This window comes from Gymnogyps californianus, chromosome Z (genome assembly GCF_018139145.2).
Source record: "Gymnogyps californianus isolate 813 chromosome Z, ASM1813914v2, whole genome shotgun sequence".
Lineage (NCBI taxonomy): Eukaryota > Metazoa > Chordata > Aves > Accipitriformes > Cathartidae > Gymnogyps > Gymnogyps californianus.
Window position 1 is genome coordinate 67715440 of NC_059500.1, and position 20859 is coordinate 67736298.

Sequence of the window (20859 nt, forward strand, 5' to 3'; positions counted from 1 at the left end):
TCATTAAACTGTTTACAATTAATGACAAGATTAATTGGAATAGTGAAAGCAAATGTCACTCCTACCATCGGAAAGGGCAAGAAGTAGGATCCAGGGAACTACAGGCCCCTCAGTCTCTTCTTGATACCTGAGGAGGTGATGGAGCAGCTAATCCTGGAAACCATCTCCAGGCACATGAAGGACAGTAAAGTTATTGGGAGTAATCAACACGGACTTACGAAGGGGAAGTCATGCTTGACCAACATGATAACCTTTGATGAAGTGACTGACTTCGTAGATACGGGGAGAGCAGTGGATATTGTCTACCTGGATTTCCAGAGTACCATCACAATGTGAAAACATACATTTTCACATTTTATAACATCAGACTCTAACAGTAGCTTCAACTACATTTATAAAACCAAGTTACAGTTCATTAGAGTCAGATGGAAAGTAAGAATAGAATTTGGAAGTCTTTTCAAGAGCCAAAAGACTCTTAGCTTTTAAATTCCATTGCTGAATGAATGATAGTTCATATACGGTCCCAAAAACCCAAAGAGATTAGTAGTTTTCAGGAAAGTTACAAGTCAAGAAAATACCACAATTTATTTTTTAACTTTATTTCAATATATTCACTAGGATTTTAATTATCCAGTGCTGGTTATCTCAGTAAAAATTGCACCTCTGTCTTAGCCAACAAGAGGCCCAAGATAAAATTGCACCTTAAGTAGGGTCTAAGTGAAGTTAAAACATAATTTCAGCATAAAAAGTGAAATGCCTGAAAATGATCTGAAAAGTTTTTCTTTCCTTACCTGGATTAATGAAGAATTATGGTAGAGATAATGTGCAGTATTACATGTAGTTAACTCATTCTTCTTCTAAGAGAAATGAGGAAAGACCAGGAAATGGGGAAACTATGCCTCCACTCAAGCGTTTGTGTGTCTTTGCCATTAATAGGTTTTTTCTTCTCAGGAGTGTTCTTTACTATGAACTATGTGTTTCACAGGTCATGCATTTTTTGTGTATTCTTTTAATATAACATATTTAGGTTATTGCTATCTATCATTCTGTGACAGAAATGGCATAAGATAGGTTTCCTTCAATGTGCAAAGTAGGTTTTCTTTTGTTCATGAACAAACTCCTTGTCTGTCAACCAAGCTACAATGAAATCATGTACAAAGTAGTCAACAGAATAGAAAGGTTTTATTTCTTCTGCAGGAATGTTCTACCTGTTGAAAAGTCTACTGCTGTTTAGGAATATACATAACAAACAGAAAGCTCATCTTAGTACAGTCTGAAAGTAGAATTTGGTTTTAGTGATTAAATGGTTTTAGTGATATAAATAATATTTTATCTGTGTCTGTTTACCTAGTGTTGAATCCAGTTAACAGATTCCAAAACTTATAAGCACTGAAAAAATATATTTTTATACTTTAATTATACAATATTTCATTTCCTATATGTGTCCCAATATTTCTAAATATTTCCAAGTTCTGTATTTCCAAAGATACACCTTTTGATCTTGATATTTCTGGCTTCCAGTTGCATCTTCTCTTCACTTCTTTCAGTGTAATTTACCTCTCTACCTATCCAGGCAAGGTAAGTTTTAACATTTGTGATTTAATAGCACAGAACTGGACAAACTGCTCGTTGCAGCAGAATCTGTATTTTCTGTGTTGTTTTGTGTGCTGTCGCTGCAGAGCACAGGCACCCTGTAGTGCAGGGCTGAAACCGGTGTCTACAGCACTGCACAGTGGGTGCGGTCTGCCAGTGCCCAGGACCTGCTGTCTCCAGGCATGCCCAAGTTTTGCAGAAAACACAACAGTACCAGGGAACTCCTGAGCACATCGGTACAGGAGGGATTTTACATGGAGGCATGACCAATGTATGCACACAAGTCTTGTATGCTCACTAGGTAAATCAACATAAGGGCAGGCTAATGGGATCATGAGTTTTTCCCTGTTTGTCTGCTGTGTTTACTAGATTTGTGCGTGTTTCCCCCTGTTTGCTCTATTAGTCTGCTTCCTACTGTGAAGTTAGTCTTTACCTCCAGACATGCCATAGGGAGAGGTGAGCTGCCTGACGAACCCCTCCTCGGGAATGTATTTACAACTGTTCAGCAGTGGTGGAAGCCATTTGGTGACACTGTTATAGTAAGTTCTAATGACCTCCTCTCCCCTCTGTTATTTTTATTACATCTCTCCCTTCCAATGGCTTCGAGAAGCTTTAGGAATTTATCATATAAGAGAATTAGAATGAATCTGAGCCAAGCATGTGTGTCGGTGAGAGGAGAGGTGGGGAAGGGAAAGTTACTCCAAGGGCAGTAAAGATTCCTTCAATTTGTTCTCGTTCTTACAAAGACATGATTTTTTAATGACCAGAGAGTTTGTAGGAGAATGATGCCTAAAAACCTACATCAAAAATCTGCTCTTTGTCTTTTCGGCTTGGTGTTGCTAAATACATTTGAAATGGTCTTAAAAACTGTCTATGGTGAAAGACATGAACAGCTCAGCTATCTTCAGCTTCACTGAAGACATTCCTGTAACATCTGATTTAGCCACACTCAGGTTTTTCTGCTTAAAATGGAACACAAATGTAATAAGTTAATAACTAGGTGTCCTTATGCAGGAAGCACTCAGAAACATGAACAATTTCAGTGTAAGTACTTAAAGAGATTGGGGCTAAAGCCACATTTTTTACATATCAGATGATCTAGCTCAAGAAAGAAGATGAGCTAAAATAGTAACAGTATTGAGGACTAGGTCTGGCTTAGTAATTACTTCTATCTTTCTATAAGAATTTACAGGGCATGTATCCTCCCCCATCTCCTACAGTGATGGGCATTAATAAAAAAGCTCTGGAGAACATGTGGCAGCTTTCACAATACAATCCAACCCTCAAATAAGCCACCCAAATAGTCTTTTCCTGAGCATCTGGTTCATCCATAAGATTAACAAAATAGTTAAATTTATTTGAACAAGTGACTCCATGGAATTTTATTAAAACAACTCCAATTTTGAGCCTTTGCATTTTTCATCCCTGCAGCCTAGGAATTATTGAAAATGTTTGTATACTTACAAAAAAAAATTATTAATGACAAAGTTATAGGGTTGTTAATTTTTTTATCCAACTTGTGCACGCACCTGCCTTTGGTATTGTACTAAGAGTCAGCAGAAAAAAACTGCAACGCTGCAAATATATCTTAGCACGTAGAACGACACATCTGGGACAGCACACACCAGTGTAAAGCATCAAATGCTGTGAGACTCCCAAACAGCAGTACTTGCAAAACTAGAAATAGAAATAGGCTAAGATCATTAAACAGCAAAATTCTCCTAAAATAGTTACACAGGTAGGGAAACATTACTTTTTTGCTCACTGGGCACTTATTCATTAGTTTATTATGCTTTTTTAAGTATATTCATTAACCTTTCACTAGCGTTTCTGGGAATGCGTTGGGGTTTTTGTCTCTAAATGGAAGATTGTACTTATTAGGAAAAAAATGATCAAAATATGGCAGGTTTTTTCCAATTTCTAAGTCTAAATCATTCATCTTAAATCTTACTGTGTGCTTCGGCCTTGTATGCATGACCCTGTGCTGGTCACACATACACACTAGAGGGAATGCTCAGTTATTAGGTGGTACAACGTGGCATTGAAAAACATCAAGCCGTCTCACTAGAGGTTGTACTACGTATTTAATCCATGCATAATCCTAGCTTTAGCACTATTTCTAATTAATTGAAATTAAATGCACAGATGTAAGAAAAGATTCATGCTGCTTAAACACATGGTAACACAAATACGTTCATAGACTGAGAAAAGCATACAGATTAATGATTACCTTCAGTTTTAGAAGGTTGCGGTACACTGCGCCCTCCCCCTCTGTGAACGTCCAAACTAAGGAGGAGGCAGAATGGGTGTGATTTCACTTCCCTGAAGTGCCATGCAGGGAATATGAGTCCCCTGGCTGGTGCAGCATTCTGCTGTGAAGTAAATCCCTGTTAAACACAGAAAGAGATGACCAGCTGTAGAATCCCTTCTCTTGGAGTGTGCTCGGTGGGCACTGTAGCAGCAGTAACAGCAGCAAGTTCGTTGATCCTGCAGTCATTTCAGAGGACTAAAAGAATAATTGTATGTTTGTGCCTCCCTTGTTCTCTGGTAGCTCTATGGGACCATTCTGCCCTCTGAGTTAAGAATCTGCATGCCTGACCGTCACTCAATTTCCAGAAATGTTTTCGGTAGGCTGGTAATAACATATCATCATATACAAGCAAAGACAGCCAGCACTCAAATCTCGTAAGTCAAAAATGCCTGGCTTAAAATAAGAGACAGTGTAATTATGAGGTTTACGAAAGTAAATAACTCCTCTACGCAGAATCCATGAGCAGTTCTGCAAATTCTCATGAAGGATTAGTTAGTTGTGTTTCAGTGTGCTTGGTATTTCAACAGTGGCCTGCTCCACCTGGTCTGAGATTTACTAGCCTACCTGCTTGTGGAAGGTATTTCCTTGAGCTGTGCTAGATGGATTAATCCATTCACTTGGTTAACCTCCCCACTGAAAATTTTACAAGAGCAAACAAGAAATCCCTTGCAGAGGAGTTCAGCTAATACCTCGTCCCTGTGAAGGGACACAAGCATCGAAGTGGACAATTTGAATTGAACAAATTATGTTACTCTCACTGACTTGGACTACCAACACGTAGTACATATAACGCCTCATCCACAGGTTATGTCTAGACCAGGAAACAGATTATTCATTGAAGTATGTTAGCTCATGCATTTCGCAAAATACATTTTTCAGAAGGATTTTATACTGTGTTTAACACAACCTATGCAGCCTTTGTAATAAGCTACATTCAGAGAGATTCCTCTCTCACTTGTTGAATAGTCTCTGCCTTGCCTGTAGTGCCTTTTTCCTGATTTCATTCTCTCATACTCAGCTAGGGCTTAATTGGTACAGTTGCACTGTGGTCCTGCATTGAGGCAAACCTACAAGCAAGTTTAAAAAGCAATAAAGGGATCTGCAGCAAAGATCGGTAATGGAAAAGCCCATTAGCTCTAGATGGTTAAAACTGAAGAAAACTCTCTGCTTCCATTTCATTTGCCTTTACCAACAAATTATGTGAATTATACTAGAGCAAAAAAATGTTTTGGACTTTTAAAAATCTGCTCTGCGTAGCAATATCTGGCATCGTTCCAAATACATTTGTAGTCACCATAGGCAGAAAAGCCAAATTTACTACATTTTGTTTGAGCAGAGGTCATTGCAACGTTGGTGTTATGTATTCTGGAAGTCTTTTAAGCTGTTCGAATACTAAATGGAGTTTCAGTGAGCTGGAACCACATGCTGAATCTTATTACAATTCAATCAGTATTGCTTCTAGCTTTTACATATCTAGCAGGGTCAAAAGTACATACTGAATGTGAACACAATTGTTTCTTTAAATTATTTTCCAAATTAAACTTTCATTTCTATTTTTCACACCTAAAGCAGAAATATTCTTGCAAACGGTCCACACTGATTGTACTGAGCATGGATATTATATACTGTAGCATGAACACTGCACTTCATGCAAATTCTCTTCAGCATGTGAGTTGCAAGCCCCAGGACTGTACAGAGAACACAAACTGCAGCTTTCTGACTGGCCTAAGAGAGTGACTGGTTATCGAAGAGAGTGTGAAATAATTTGCTTCTTCCCCTAGAATCAGTGAGTCTTCAAGCTGCCATTCATTTTTTGGTCTGCTGAGGACATTGAATTACAAAAGCACTGACTGTGGTGATGTTATCTGCTTCTGAAGAGATCTGCTCATAGTTCCACACTAGTGCCTTGTGCAGTTTCGTAAGAACTTAAAGTAGGATAATGTCTCTGATTTCAATTCTGGAGGGAGTAGCAAAAAGTCTTTTTTGAGCAATTGTACTGGAATTTGTAATGCTGTGGATTCAAGATTGATGTTAAATTTTGCCTTTGTCATTTTAATTATTTCATTTTTTTATTTATTTGGAGATATTTAGCCACAATGGGTCTTTGAGCTAAACTGAGCTAAACATTGAAGCTCAGCTTCAAATGTAGCTTATTTCACCACACCTTATTAATTAATTTATTTAATTTACCACTTCCTTCTCCCTTTTGCTAGCGTCTCCAAAACCTTCCTTCTCTCTCTCGCCTCCATCTCATTTTTTTGAGCAGTAGCTCCCAATGTGAGTAAATGTTGTGATGAGTTAGGGCAGCAATCTCATCAGCTTCTTGAAAGATGTGACAGTCATTGCACAGTAAATAAGGAAATAAATTGCCCTGTATCTAGCCACTGAAGTAACTATGAATATGCAGACATCAAAAACTAGACTATGCAAACTTGGGCAGTGCCCAAGCCTTCCTTCTAAGCCTGAGAGCTCTGATAAAATAAAAAAAAAAAAAAAAAAAAAAGATGCAAAGAGTAAGGGATTGATTTGCTCACAGCTGTATGCCTGGTTGCCCAGAGGGAAAAGTGGCAAATCACCACAGAAAAAGAATTACAGAAAGGCAGCCAAGAAAATGCAAAGCAAAGGATTAGAAACATGTCTCTGGGAGAAGGCAGAGAGGTAGAGCTTTTGTCTGAGTGCTAGCTGGAAGGCCTTTTGGATCATTTAGCAAAGCAGTGCCTTCCCACAGCTCAATCCCTGTCATTTTCTAAGAGCCGTAGGGCTGGGAAAACAGCACGGGATGGAGCTGCAGGCCTCTTGGTCTGGTCCTCTACTCCAAGTCAAGATCAGCTATTCCTAAAGCAGTCCTCACAGAGGTTTATTTTAACAGGGTCTTAAAAAACATCTGGAGATAGCATTTCCCCAGCCTCTGTCTGCTAAGCAGTCGTTTTCCAATGCTATAGTACCTAAGTCTCCCTGCCTTTTTGTAGTTTCCAACTTAAACTTCCCTAGGTGTAATTTAAAACTATTGTCCTGTTCCCAAGAAATGTAGAATATTTATTCCCTTAGTTTCATTCTCACCTTTGCTTGATCACCTCTTCTTTTCCCAAACTAGTCCAGCATCTTCCGTCTTGTCTTGTAGGTCATGTTGTGTAAACTTTTTTACTCTTCTTTTGCAGAATTATGGTCCCTTTGCAGGCAGGGTGTTATGTATAGTCAGTGTAAATAGACAGTTGTGTTAATACCTGATATCCACCTCAATATTTTCTCCTAACATATCTGAAAGACCAAATGTTGGCCCTTGAGCCAACATTTTCCCTTAGCCAACGTTTTCTAGAGAGTGTAGTTTGTGGCAAATTTAGTATTCAGACTAAATGACTAAAGACTGAGTACACATTCATGACTCAAAAGACCTTCTAATCTCCAATGCAAGTCAATGTGCAGATCAGATAGTTTTCTGCTCATACTGGCAGAGCTGGAGGAACTGAAAAATATCAGTAATGTAGTGAATTTCCAGTCCAGTTATACAATAGCCAACCTGTTATCTAGTTCAAGGAAATTTTGATATTGCTTAAGCCTTTGGCTCTTTTTTAATTTTTATGAAAGCTCAATGGTTTTTTTTCATCTGACTCTCAGTGTAAGACTCCCCTGTGATTGTCAGTGGGTTGACTCTGGGAAAACCCCGACAAAAAAGGAAAAGGAAAAGGAAAAGGAAAAGGAAAAGAAGAAGAAAAAGAAAAAGAAAAAGAAAAAGAAAAAGAAAAAGAAGAAGAAAAAGAAAAAGAAAAAGAAAAAGAAAAAGAAAAAGAAAGACAAATAAGGTCCTCTTCTATATTTTCCTCAAAATCTTAAGTGTAATCAATAATATAACGTGTTGCACTATCTTATCCATTCTGTAGGTATAGATGCATGAAAATATTACTGCAGAGTAAGCTGTGGTGTGAATTTTTAATCAGCTATTCCACATTACTGGGCTATGTTCAGTTTCTTCCCTCTTTGTCAAAGGTAAGGTCTCCTCCCACTCAATAGATGAGAACTAAGGTACCTTGTACTTAGTGAAGCTGCATGTGCATGTGTGCTTACCAGGTGCTGCATGGATTTAATGCTCTACCTTTGCCAGTAATTTATAATTCTGTATTGCATTTGCAGTCAGCACTTGATTCATCATCCTTTCGAGTAAATGGATGTACCTCATTGGGTCCTGGCCTTGACCTTGAGTGCACGCAAGTATACATCTTTCTTCTTGTGATTCTCTCAAGTCAGCCTGGATGACAGCCAGGCAGTTTCAAAACTATGTACATGTTTTCCTTTAGAGCCTTAAATGTAATCTCTGATTAAATTTTTTGGTTTTCTATTTAGATTCTATCATAATAAATTGATATGTATGAGACTGCTTTGGGAGGCTGTAGAATTTCTGTCACTGGAGGATTTTAAGCACAAGTTAGAGAAGCATCTGTCAGGACTGGTTAGCTATAGTTGATGTATCCTGGAGGTAAAATAGGTGACCTTCTTAGTCCGTTTTTCCTCTTTTTTCTTTGATTTTATAATTGGCCACTGAGAATACAGTTGGAAAGTCAGTGACTTTATTCTTCAGTGTGAACCTTTCTTCCTAAACTAAACTAAAATGCCATTGTTCATTTGTTTGTTTTTCTATATGGGTAATTTGGAGTGTCAGGATATTTTGTTCCAGTGGTTTTCAACTAAAAACTTCACCTGGGATTTTTTTGGCACGGGCAACCTTTTCCAAGGTGTCTTCCAGCCCTCATGTAATATGGGCAGAGCCAGTTTCTACATATTATTCCTTTCCAAAACACTGCAAAAAGAAGGGCATTTCCTTTGCTTCTACCTTACCCTGCTGGATCTTTTCTACGTTACAAAAGTGGAAATAGAATTAGACGAAGAAAAGCAATTAAATCAAACTGAACTCTAGCTTAGCACAGGCTTAATACCAAAGCAGAAAATACATGCAAATAACCTAAAGTAAAAATTACTGCTGCCTTCAGTGCACCAAAGAGAGTTTATTTTTATGTATGCAAACTTCAGTTGCTGTCTGCACACCAGCTTTAGGGTTATCTGAGATCAAAGTAACATGTAATTTAAGGAGACTTCACTGTGTTTGCCTCAAACCTAGGTTTTTATAAAATAACATATAGAACAAGGAAGAAGACTACCCCTTGGTAAGGATTTCAGGACTGGAAAAAATGTATTAAGTATTTGACTGGGATATTATGAAGGACCTTTTAAATTAAGAACAGGCTATTGCTTGTTTTATTCATACCGTAACAGTATTCAGGAACCTTCAGTGAGTTTCTTCCCAGATAAGACACAAATGCTCTGATCAGTTCAACTGATGTCTTGAAAATATCTTGACCTACCATTTATAAAGTAGTTCTTATATAAGGACCAGGCAACTTGTTACTACAAACAAATTAAGTTAATGTGACAATAGCTGAGAACTTTAGGGGAAGTTTTGCTCTTTGTGATGAGTCCCTAATTTATTTGCCTGCAATTTTCCCTTTAACTGAGAACATTGAAACCACCAATTGCTTTCAGTCTCTTGAAATCAGACTTTCCTAGGATATTTATACTAGAAAAAAGGTCACTTTTTAAATGGAGAAAGCTGAGTCTTGCTGCTGAAAAGCTTTATATCAAAAGTTTCAAAACAAATGTACTCTGCCTGCTGTCTGTTCCTTTTCCCTTGATGCTAGCCCAGTACCTTTCCCTGGTTTCCTTGATTGCCTGAAACTGCACAGTTCTCTCTGGGTCACTAGGGAAAGGTGGGATTTGGAGTGTTTTGTGTTTTGTTTTGTGGGTTTGTTTCCCCCTCCTCTCATGAGCTTGCGGGCATACCTGTTCCTGCAGCTCAGGCAGGCTCAAGGTGGGCTCAGCTCTTCCCAGCCCCAAACCCCTTCCCACCAGCTTCTGCGCTCCTGCCGGGCATGCAGCCCTTGGGAGCAGCTGAACAGGCAGCCTTGTGCCTCCCTAATACTAACAACTAATAAAACAGATGTGATACATTAGGTTGTTTTTATTAATGTTTTTTTTCCAGGCAGTTTCACTTATATTCCCATTTATGTGGCTTCTCATATTGCAGAACAGAAGGTGAGAAGGATGCTTCTCCTTACAGGACATTCCAGATTCTCCTTAAAGGTGAATCAATAAGTATGTGCAGCATCTGCTTTGCAATTCAACACACTTCTAGTTTAAAGAGAAACATAAATTGAAATTGCAAAAGTCTTTCTAAAGGGTCATTTGCTTGTCATAGGAATTATCATTTCCTATGACATGCTTATGATAAAGTATAGGAAATGTTTCAGGTTTCATATAAAGAAGCACATCAAGTATGGAATTAGAAATCAGAAGACAATGTCAACACTGGAAGTGTGTCCTATTCTTACCAGATCAAGTAATCAATCATTCCAGTGTTATCCAAAGAAATATATTTAATAACCTGCCAGCATTTCATATGTTTATCGTACTTTATGTAGTCTACTTCATGCCAATTAAAAATGTAATTCCTGATGGCCTTGATAAACTTTTATTTAACAGAACTAAGGAAAGTCTCTTAAACAAGAAAAATAAGCATCTCCAGAGTCTTGATAAAGTAAGTGCCTAAAATAGATAGGATGAATCACTCCTTGGACATGAGTGTTTTTCTCAGTTGATGAGGGAGGGAGCTTAAACCAATTGCATAGGTTTAGGCATCTTTAGACATTTCATTTTAGTTGAGATGAATCCTATTCTAGATGTTCCTATCAAACAAAGACAGAATTTCAGTTTGATTTTTCTGGGTGGAATGTTACTGTCATTCTTCACATAAGGATGTCTGAGGTGGAGGGCTGAAAGACCACACCAGAGCTGACATTTACAGTGTAAACACAAAGCAAAAAATAAACACAAAGCAAAAATATTACTTTTGTTTGCAGAACCATGTTTTTCAGACAGAAAGAAAACAGTGTGAAAGTGTATGGTGTGAAACAAAGGAGACAAAGCACAGGCAGACATTCTAAATTTATGCATTTCCTCTCCAGTTTGCCTTGATTCATTTTATGTATGAGGCTTCTGTGAGTTGAAGGAGACATCAGAAAAAGCCAGCCAAACAAATAAAACCACCTTCGAACAACATATGAGATAATGCCAGAGACAACAATATGGTGCCACAGGATACAGTAGGAGAGACATGAAGCTTGTGGCTTCAAGTTTTGGCCAGGAAAAATTAGTAGTTGCTAAAAATATCCTGGGATTCTAGGATCACTTCTTAATAACTTGTCTATTTTGGTTGCTGGGATTTTTTTATCATTCATAGGTCAAGCACTCAGAGTTCAGCCCAGTGTGCTTGCTATTGATCTTAGAAAAATCTGGCCAATTAGCCAGAATCTTTGTGGAAGCATTTTTTAATACATTTTCAACATTAGCATCCATGCCCCTTGGCAGGGAGGAAGATATGAGAACGACCAGAAGCAAGGGTAGATCAAGGTCAGCATTTATAACTTCTGTAATGAATTCTGGACCTTGTACCCAGAAATCTTTAACCAAGGGGCAATCATAAATTAAGGGAGTTAAATCTTGACCATAATTTCTGTCTGACAAAAAGGCTTTTTATAACTTGATTCATCTTTAGGGAACACAGAGACTGTTACATAACAGCAGACTAAGATGTTAAAAGAAAGTTTTCCCAAACCAATTTTCCTATAGTCCAGCAATCTGATAGCTTTGATTCCAATCATCAGTCTAAAACTCCCCTTATAAACTAGTATAATTTATAGGCCTTTGAGCAGTTATGTGAATACAGAACTTTGACAAAACTATATGAATCAAGTGTTGCATTTCCTTTTTACTCTGGGCCAAAAAGAAAACCCAAACAAACATTTTAAGTGTATGCTTATTGAGAGAGTACCAGAAGAATGTAAAAATTGAGGAGAGTTTCCGACCAAGGGAACGCATTATTCCAGGATTTAAGGCAGAGCATTCAGAAAGATCCAGAATTTGCCTTTGACAAAGTAATTAAATCTGGCAAGCAATGGAATTTGCTTCATCCAGTCTGATGTTTATAGAGACAGATAGTGGTTCTGCAGTTTGGACATGAGAGAGAATACAAAATGAGAAAGAAAAGAGACCTGGGGGAGAAAGTTGTGTACTCTTCAAACTCAGAATCAACAAAACCAGTACAAGGAGTTGTTCATGCTGTAGCATGAAGTGCAAGATAAAATGATGCCCAGAAGCACTATTGTACAATGGTTTATCTACCACAGTACTTGCTAAAACAGTCACAAGATATTTAAACGGAGAACTAGGCTTTGGTCCTCGGGCACTGGCATAAATAATTTTCATGTCTTTGCATATAGGAGGTCAATATTAGCTAAATAAGAAACACTTATCCCCGTAGCTAAGAGAAGCTTAACCAAGAAAGAAAACCCTCCAAGGAATTTAATGCTTGTTTGTTTTCAGATGCTATTATATGATTTGCAGATTAGGTACAAACCTGGGAAAGATTTGTTTGATCTTTATGCACTTTCTGGAGCCGCTGACAAATACAAAGCAAGATAAAGCCAATGGTTTGCATGTGTGGTGGGGAAGAAATCACGTTTGCTCTCAGTGTTTTCTATGGCTGCTGGGTAGGGCAGGCAGAGAACAAGAGTTCCCCTGAGCTGTGGCTCAGCCGTTCGGTCAAAGGCTGGGAGAGTTCCCAGCAAGACACGGAGCAGCTGCATAGCCAAGTGCCAGACGAGATGGAAAGGAGAAATCTCAAGGGGTCCATAGGGAACTGTACGGATTTTTCTGAAATACCAGTTGCTCTGAAGGAAGGGAGACATCCCTGCAATAAATTCTTTAATTTTCATCTATTTAACCCTGATATTTTCTGTTTAAGGAGTTAGTTATTCTAGAGCAAGTTCTGAAAAATCTCTAGATTTTTTGATTCAGAAGTCGTGGGAGGTTTGGGGGGTATTCCCTTAGGGAAAATAATACAGGCAGCTCTGCCTGCACAAAGTCCCATCACAGCATGCCAATCAGTTTAAAAAAGAAAAAACAAAACCTACCTTTCCAATACTGAAGGGAAAGCAGATTGTGATTGTCGAAACTGCTATTGAGAATAAGACACAGCAAAAAATTAAGAGTATGTGGACAGTGTAATCATAGCCTTTCCTGTCTCTCTGAGAGACAGCTGCCAGGCCTAGCTGGCGTTTTGCTTAAACACATCTGTGTGGTGCTTTCTGAAGTATAACAAAGAGGTGTTTAATGAACTCACACCAAGATTATTTGGGGGCAGAAAAATATGAAAGATAGTGAAGATGACTTATCCAGGTCTTAAATATGCTGGAATATTGAGAAATCCTCAGAAAACCTAACCCTACTATAAAATCAGTGATGAGTTCATGCACAAGACTGGATCAGCTGGAATAAAATAAAATATTTGTTCAAGACATTTATATAATTTCCCTGATTTTTATTGACTAAGTAGTGCTCAACAGCTTACTGTTGCTATTATACCTAGTTTCATAAGGTAAGCCTTTAATTTTGATGTTTGACAACAAACCACATGCATGACTTTAAGCTGCTCATAGTAAGACTGGACGTAAACATATATTGCCAGTCCCAGCTATGCCAAGTGATCCAAAAGCCTGGTGGAAAACAATAATGTGGCCCCTGCCACTGTGTCAGCTTGTGGCCCTGTCCCCCAACTTTCTTTTCTTCTATTTTCTGTTGAAAATTGATAGTAAGACTTGCTAGCACTACTGCTACCTAATAGAAGGTCCACTGAGGACTTGCTGATATAAAAGAAAACTGAAAAATCTTCTCATTTATTGCCTGGAGCTGACACAGCTTCCTAAAAGAAGACACTGTACATATTTCTGTGATGGGCAAGAACGGCATAGCCCACTGTGATAACGAAAGCAAAAGTCTTTCTTTCCACACAGAGACAAATGGAAAAAAGGGCAACATCTTCTCTCAGTGCAATAATAGCAGAAGAACAGAGAGAGGCCCGAGTTGTCTGTTTTGCCTGCCAGAAGCAGCTCCAACAGCTTGAAACAGCTGAGCCTCAGGGAATGGCATCACCAGCATCGGTGGCCCAACTGCTCCTAGGCAGCTGATGTGCTGTCTGCCTTGGAAAGCCTCGCTGCACCACGGGACAGCACAGGCACTTAATAAATACTCCCAGTTCTTGTACTCAAGAAGTTAGCAATAGGTACCCAATTTTAAATTCTGTACTTTGCTAGTTGTGTTTTAGTCCTGCTAAGCTGGGAAAACCTGATGAAGGAAAAGGCATATTTGAGAAGTTCTGGTATGAGTTATTTGGCACTGGGGTCATGAACAGCAGAGAATAGAAGTCCCCAGTTTTTTAAAAACATTGTAAAGATATTCTTATATTTTCATATCAGATATATCTTATAGCTTTCATATAACCTCTTTAAGTACCACTCTGGAAACGTAGACCCCATCCAGAGCTGATGATGTAAATTCCTGATGAGTGTGCTGAAACCCAACTTGTGTGAGCACAGTTGCACTTGTGAGATAATTAGGCAGGATGCAGTAGTCTGCAAACTGAACAGGGGCAACGGTTCAAGCTCTGGCCTCCAGTTGTCCATTTTGCTTAATAGTCTTGCTGAGGTGAACAGGTCAGAGACTGTTCTCATTAGTCATTGCGGACGAGGCTGCTCTGTACAGGGATGCACAAGGTCTGCCAGGACACCACTCAACCTTAGGCTGGCTACCTTCCCTGGTGAGGTTATCTGCCTTGTGCCTACTATCCCCATGACTGCGCAGCCCGAGATCACTGCTAAAAAGCTGATATGCCATTCTGAAAAGGTCTGTAGCTCTCCAAAAGGATGTTGGTGCTGGCTGCTGCCTGGTTCCAACACTTCCCATCCAGGATCTTCCTTCTTCCCACAGATCCCCAGCAATTAATGAATTTAGACTCATCCTGCGCTCTTTTATCCACATATATTAACCCCATAAATCTCAATGTCTCGTCAGATTTATGCTATCATATTTGTTACTGTAATGGGTCAATGATGACCACTCTTAGATTGCATGTATCAACTGCCAGATAAAACATTTAAGCAATCTTCTTAATGAGACTCTTGCTTTGAGGCCAGGGTAACAAGGGATCAGAAGCACAAGCTTTGCAAAAACACACTCTAAAGCTACATTATCACACAATGGTGATAAAGCATTTATGGATTGATTTTAAATGATGATGATCATCATCTACTTTGTTCAACACATTTATTAGAATTACTATTCAACCATTAACTAGCTGGGTCTCTTGGACAGAAAGATAAAGACTCATTTAAACATTAAAATGTTGGAATGAGGCCATAATGACCGAGGAGGAAGCAAAATCCTATACCTGCTCAAACCATGGTGATGAGAAATATCTGAACCCACAGGGTTATTAAGACATTGAATAGGTGATTGTTTTTCAGCTGAGCTTTCATTTATTGTGTATCAATGAGGTTGCTTAATATTTGTCTTTATTCATGAAGTTCAGGGGCAATCATCTGGAAATAGTAATTTTTTCCTTGGATTGTTTACCAAATTTTAAGTAATTATAATCTAATGTAGGGTTATCTGTTTCCTCCAATTTCCTGCTGCTCAGTACCATCTACTAGGTAGTGGAGGATATAATTATTACTAGAGAGTGCTTGAATGACTTCTGGAATTGGAATTTCAGTAAACTTTGCCAGGTCATGTAGCAATATTAGGGAGACTTCTGAGACATCACCCTCTTGACAATCAGCTGACTTTCTTCAGATGCCAAAGTCACTAGATGAGTTTACATGTTTTTTTCATGCAGTGGTAAGGATATCTTATTTGAAATGCTTGAGGTGCTTACTATTTCATGCTCCTATGACTGTTAATGCATACAGCAGCCCCATAAACCCTGTGGGAGGCTTGAAAATATTTATTTCTACCTTACCTATCTTTTCTGGAGTCTATGCAAATGTAAGTTACAGTGTAAAAGAAGCCTTTATACAAACACAGTTATCAAGATGAATAACTCTTTTTTTCAAGGTTGCTATTAAAACAAGCACATCTCCATCCTTATGTGGCCTAAGGGACCCTCACTCAGGGCATTATGTGGTTCCCTGTTAGCGTGGCCTGGTCTCAGTTCTGTTACACTCTTTTGTAGCTCATGCCTTGCCATGGGTGGTGGTAGCTGAGGCTCCCTGGCTTACTCCCATGGTCCTGACATCATGTACCTCCTCCAGCCACACTTCCACTTAACTGTTCAGTGATGTTCCCAGGCCCATGGGGAAACTAGTGTGGCAATGCTTTCCACTTGTTCCTACAGAGAACCTATCTATGTTAAAGGTATGTCTACACACCAAAACAGAGGTGCAATTGTGGCAAGAATGAGGTGGATTTAGCCTTTATAGTGCTGAGATGGTATGGCTTCAGTGTGACACAGCCTCTGGGGACCATCGATACACATTCCTATCTATGCCCAGTCTGGGTTTAGAACTATGCTGCAGTTTTCTTATACTGGGATCATTATCTCATCTACCAAGATTAAAATTAACACCATTATTTTAATTCGATTTAAATGCCATAGTCTCACCTTCATTTTGTGGCCTTACAAAGAGGAAAGAAAAAGTCTTTGTGCTATTCATTCATAGCTGAAGTTCATGCAAATAACTATTTCCAGTAATTCTGATTCCCTTTTAGCTTTATTAAAAGTGTAATGGCAATTAAAACATAAAAAATACTTGAAAAGGGAAAGCTTTCAACATTTATCTTAATCTCCACATTGTGCTGCTATGGGCTGAGTGTCCATTTTTATACTTTTCATTCCAAATCACTTAGGCCAACCTTCCTGTGGATGGGAGCTAAGAAAACCCACACTGGTAAATGTTTCAGCAATACAGAAGCCACATGAGTCCTAAAGAAACCTCAAGTTTAACATATTATCCATTTTCTGATCATATGGTTTGCATGCCGTGTTCTTGCATGTACCCTATATATGCAGTATGTATGTCAAAACATATCAAAGTTAATAATTAGGAAGTGTTGACACAAATATATAGCACTTTTCTATACCATAGAAACATGGTATATATGTAGGATATTTGTAACAAACACAGTAAGGATGAATAATTTAATTTTTAATGTTCCCTGCCAATGAAAGCATCGTGCTAAACTTCCTACAGTCTGAGAGTGACTACAGATGGTGTAGCTGTTTATTTTTTCAATTAAGCCAATTATGTTTAAAGGTAATTGACTAATTGCACCTAAATTCTATTTTAATGTTATTCCATGACTTATTTCAGCTGGTTAGGATAACGAGAGTATCTTGGTCAGCATAATATGTAGGTCTATTACAGCTTACAAACAAAATCAGTTCTCCTTTGGAAGTGTTTTTTTCTTATTTGTGTTACCTAGATGCTGAGTGGTTGCTTACGACTGCATTTGGCAGCATCAGGGAGATGATCTTAGGGTCTGTTCTCTGTCTTCTAAGAGATTTGCTTTCCTCTTCCCCTCTGGTCAGTAGTTTGCTCTCCTAGGACAGCTGGAACAGTGAGACTGGAAAGCATGGCATAGGTAGTAGAGAGCAAACTATAACAAATAGAATTTAGAGTGAAAAGGGAAGGTTTTGTTTGACTTTTGCTCAGAAAATAACCCTATGTACTTCAGCGCTTGCCTGAAGTGTCTGGCCTGTACTGGGTGCAGCTAAATAAGTGACAGTAAGGCAGCTCCTCGTTCCCTGATCCTAAACCTCTACCTTTGCTTCAGTGGAAATTAGAGCAACCTAGGGCTGCTCTGGATTAATGATTAACTTGGTTCTGGTCCCATAGGAGCCATCTGGGTGGACCTAAAGCACAGTGGCTCCTGGCTGGCAGGAGCCTCTGAGGGAAAAGACATGGGAGAGAGCTGTGTAAGTGGACAGTGACCTCCTGGGAATTGGGGGATACGTAACAGGGCATTTCTGGTTGACCAGAGCTGCATGGGTACTATGATGGTATGTAAGGAACACTAATGTTAGGTTACTCGCTTGATTTAAAAATCCAACTACTCTCTGTTGTTCTCTTCCTAATTTTTCAGTTCTCTAGTCATGTAATTTCTCTTTTGGGTGTAGCAGGTGAGCTGTGTCCCAGCATTATTTGGATTTTTCTTTGTGGGGAGGATGGGCAAAGGGATTTTTATTCTTCATTGCAAACATCCTTACTCTGAAGAACAAAGGGAGCAGTGAGACCTGGCTGAGATACAAATATGGCATGGAGGAAAAACCTCTTTTGTTGTGGAAATAGATAATTGCATAGGAAATTTCCATAAAAATGGAAAATGATTATTTGGAAGCCTTTGGGCTGTTTTTAAACTAAGATGTTGGATGAATAAAGCAATTTAAAAGTAAAAGGACATTTTCACAGTAAGTTTGAAAAAATATTTGAAAAATTACCATTATATATAAAAGAAATAAAAATGCACTGCAGAGGTGCCAGTAGTAAAAGAGATGCACCCTTAAGGAAAAAAATGTTTGTGCTTTAGGTATGCAACATAACCTGATGCTAGAAAAGTAGTTGAGTTGTCCTGAAAAGATGTGGTCCTTTTTGTAGGTAGTTTTCATCATTTGGTTTTACTCTGTTGGTAATGTCTACTTTTCTAATTCCCTTGGGTAACATGGCACTTCAGGAAGCTGAATGGTAACCTTAGTATTTAAGTCTGCTATTGTATCTAAGTTTGCTATTAATTATGTGTGATAATGTTTGAAACTTTCATGACATTGGTGTCAGAAAAATCACAATAATGCTAAACTTTTCTGACAAGAAATCAGTGATGTTTTACGTGGATAGCTGTCCCCTGGCTCTCTCTGCCTAGCTTCCCACTGACATAAGCTTGCTGAAGGTACAGTGTCTTACCCAAGGTATCTTCACTAGCTTATCCCAGTTCTATAGTTTTGCTCCAAATAATGACATGAGACAAGTTCAGGGCCCCTTGTTTAAAGAGGTATAGTGAGATATGAGTGCTTTCCATCCTCCAGAAACCCTGCTTTAGGATGGGTACTGGCAGAACCTTCCCAAGTGTTATATTTAGATATAGGAGACATGCTGTGAGAAGGCAGCTGTTCCTGATGCAGTGGGAATGTGACTGATTGATGCTCCAAAGATGCCCCAAAGGCTTGCAGGGTGGTTGAGGACGCCCACCTTTGTGTTGTGCTCTTTGTGAGCCACCTAACAAAGCAGCACAAGGGCAGTGTCACAGGGTGACTTACTTGGGCACTAGAAACTGTCTGCTTAGGTCCACCGACTTGCCCATCCTCGTTACAAAGACTTTAATGAAAGGCAGATTGTGCTCTTGTTCACCACAAGCATTTAAGTCATTATGTCCCTGGAATCACAAGTCCTTATGTCCTTGGATCAAGTCTTCAACCAGCTGATTAAAGCCAAATGCTGCAAATGCATGAGAATTTAAGCGTTAGGGCCCAGTAAATATGATGAGATATTCTCAGAAGAAAAAATACCGCTTACTGTTTCCAGAGCTATTTTTCAAGCCACATCCTTTCATTAAAGCACTGAAGTCCAAACCATTAACACTGGGCTGTTATCAAGGCTTAACCCTTAAATTTCCTACCCCATGTAATATGTTCAACTGGAAATGAACCAAGCCCCTGGAAAGCATTGGTTAAGAGCCAAGACTCCCTATTCATTCAGAAGCTTAAGTAATCAAAAACCAAATCCAGAGGAAAAAGTAAAGGGCATATCTGCCTGTCTGAGCCAGAATGTTACTCCTGCTGCATGAGCTTTGTCAGCATGAACTTTCATTGGGCTTTCAGGCACAGTTAAACAGGATGGAGTGGTGGATATTTGGGCAGGCAAAGGATGCACGTGTGTTTTTCTCTTGCTGGAATTTATTTCTGTAACATAACATGTTTTGATCACATCCTCCTAATTTGTGACTTATGTGAGAGAACTATTTTGAGTGTGATTCAGTATTTAATAACAGTACTGCTTAGGCAAAGTGATGAATGCTTATGGTTACTTTGCATCCGGATCAGCTCCTCAGTCCAGTTCACCCCATAACTGCACAAATGCTCATGCAAGCATCACACAGAGATGGAAAAGAGGTCAGAGAAGCAGAGGGAAGGTGCACAAATTAAAACCTGTAGTGCTACCAGGCAGTTGTTAGAGAAATTGGCTTTGAGGTTTTGATAAGAGGCACTTCTTATCTGTGCTTGCACTTCATTTTCCAGTGTTCACTGATAGAAATGTAGAGTGTAACTATACTCTATACAGGAATCCCACATGACAGGCTAGGTGGCAGAGGCATTTAGTTTCCAAAGTCACATTCCTAGCTCAGGTTGTCTGAACTCAAACAGAAAATTAAGGCAAAATTAATATAAATGCCTAGCCATATCCCTAGGTACCTGATATACATCACTGCATCATTCTTCTTGTAGCAGCAAAATGTTAATTCTCGTTATCTTTTTCATCACCATGAGTAGTCACCTCATTGCTAGTTTTCCTTTAACTATTTCTATGTAAATTAAATCCTGATGTATTGAAGTTATGTTGTGAGGGCTAATACCTGCTGTTGCATCTGTGGCAGAGTCACAACAACAGACAAGCTTTCTAGTCTTTAAACCTTCTTTATGTCAGAAACAGAAGGAGTAAGGTGCAACCTAAGATAAGAATGGCAATAATTTTGCTTAGAATTTAATTTAATTGTATTCATTTAGAATTCTTTTAGAATTTAAGCAGAACTTTGCTTGCGAGCCTGCAGATGAGTTCTGGCAAACTTGAGAGTGAGAGCATGGCCTTGTGGCCACGGACGATGAATAACTGTACCTGTCAGGGATGCAAGGAGGGGTTGCACAGCAAAAGCTATCTGTGGCACCCTTAAAAAACACAGTGACTATATAGCTATACATTGTCCTACATATGCAAAGACATTGTGTGAACATGTGATGTAGGACCCCAGAAGGATTGGCAAACTTAAGGGGCCTGGGTCAGAGCCACTTAAATCTACTTCTAGCATTT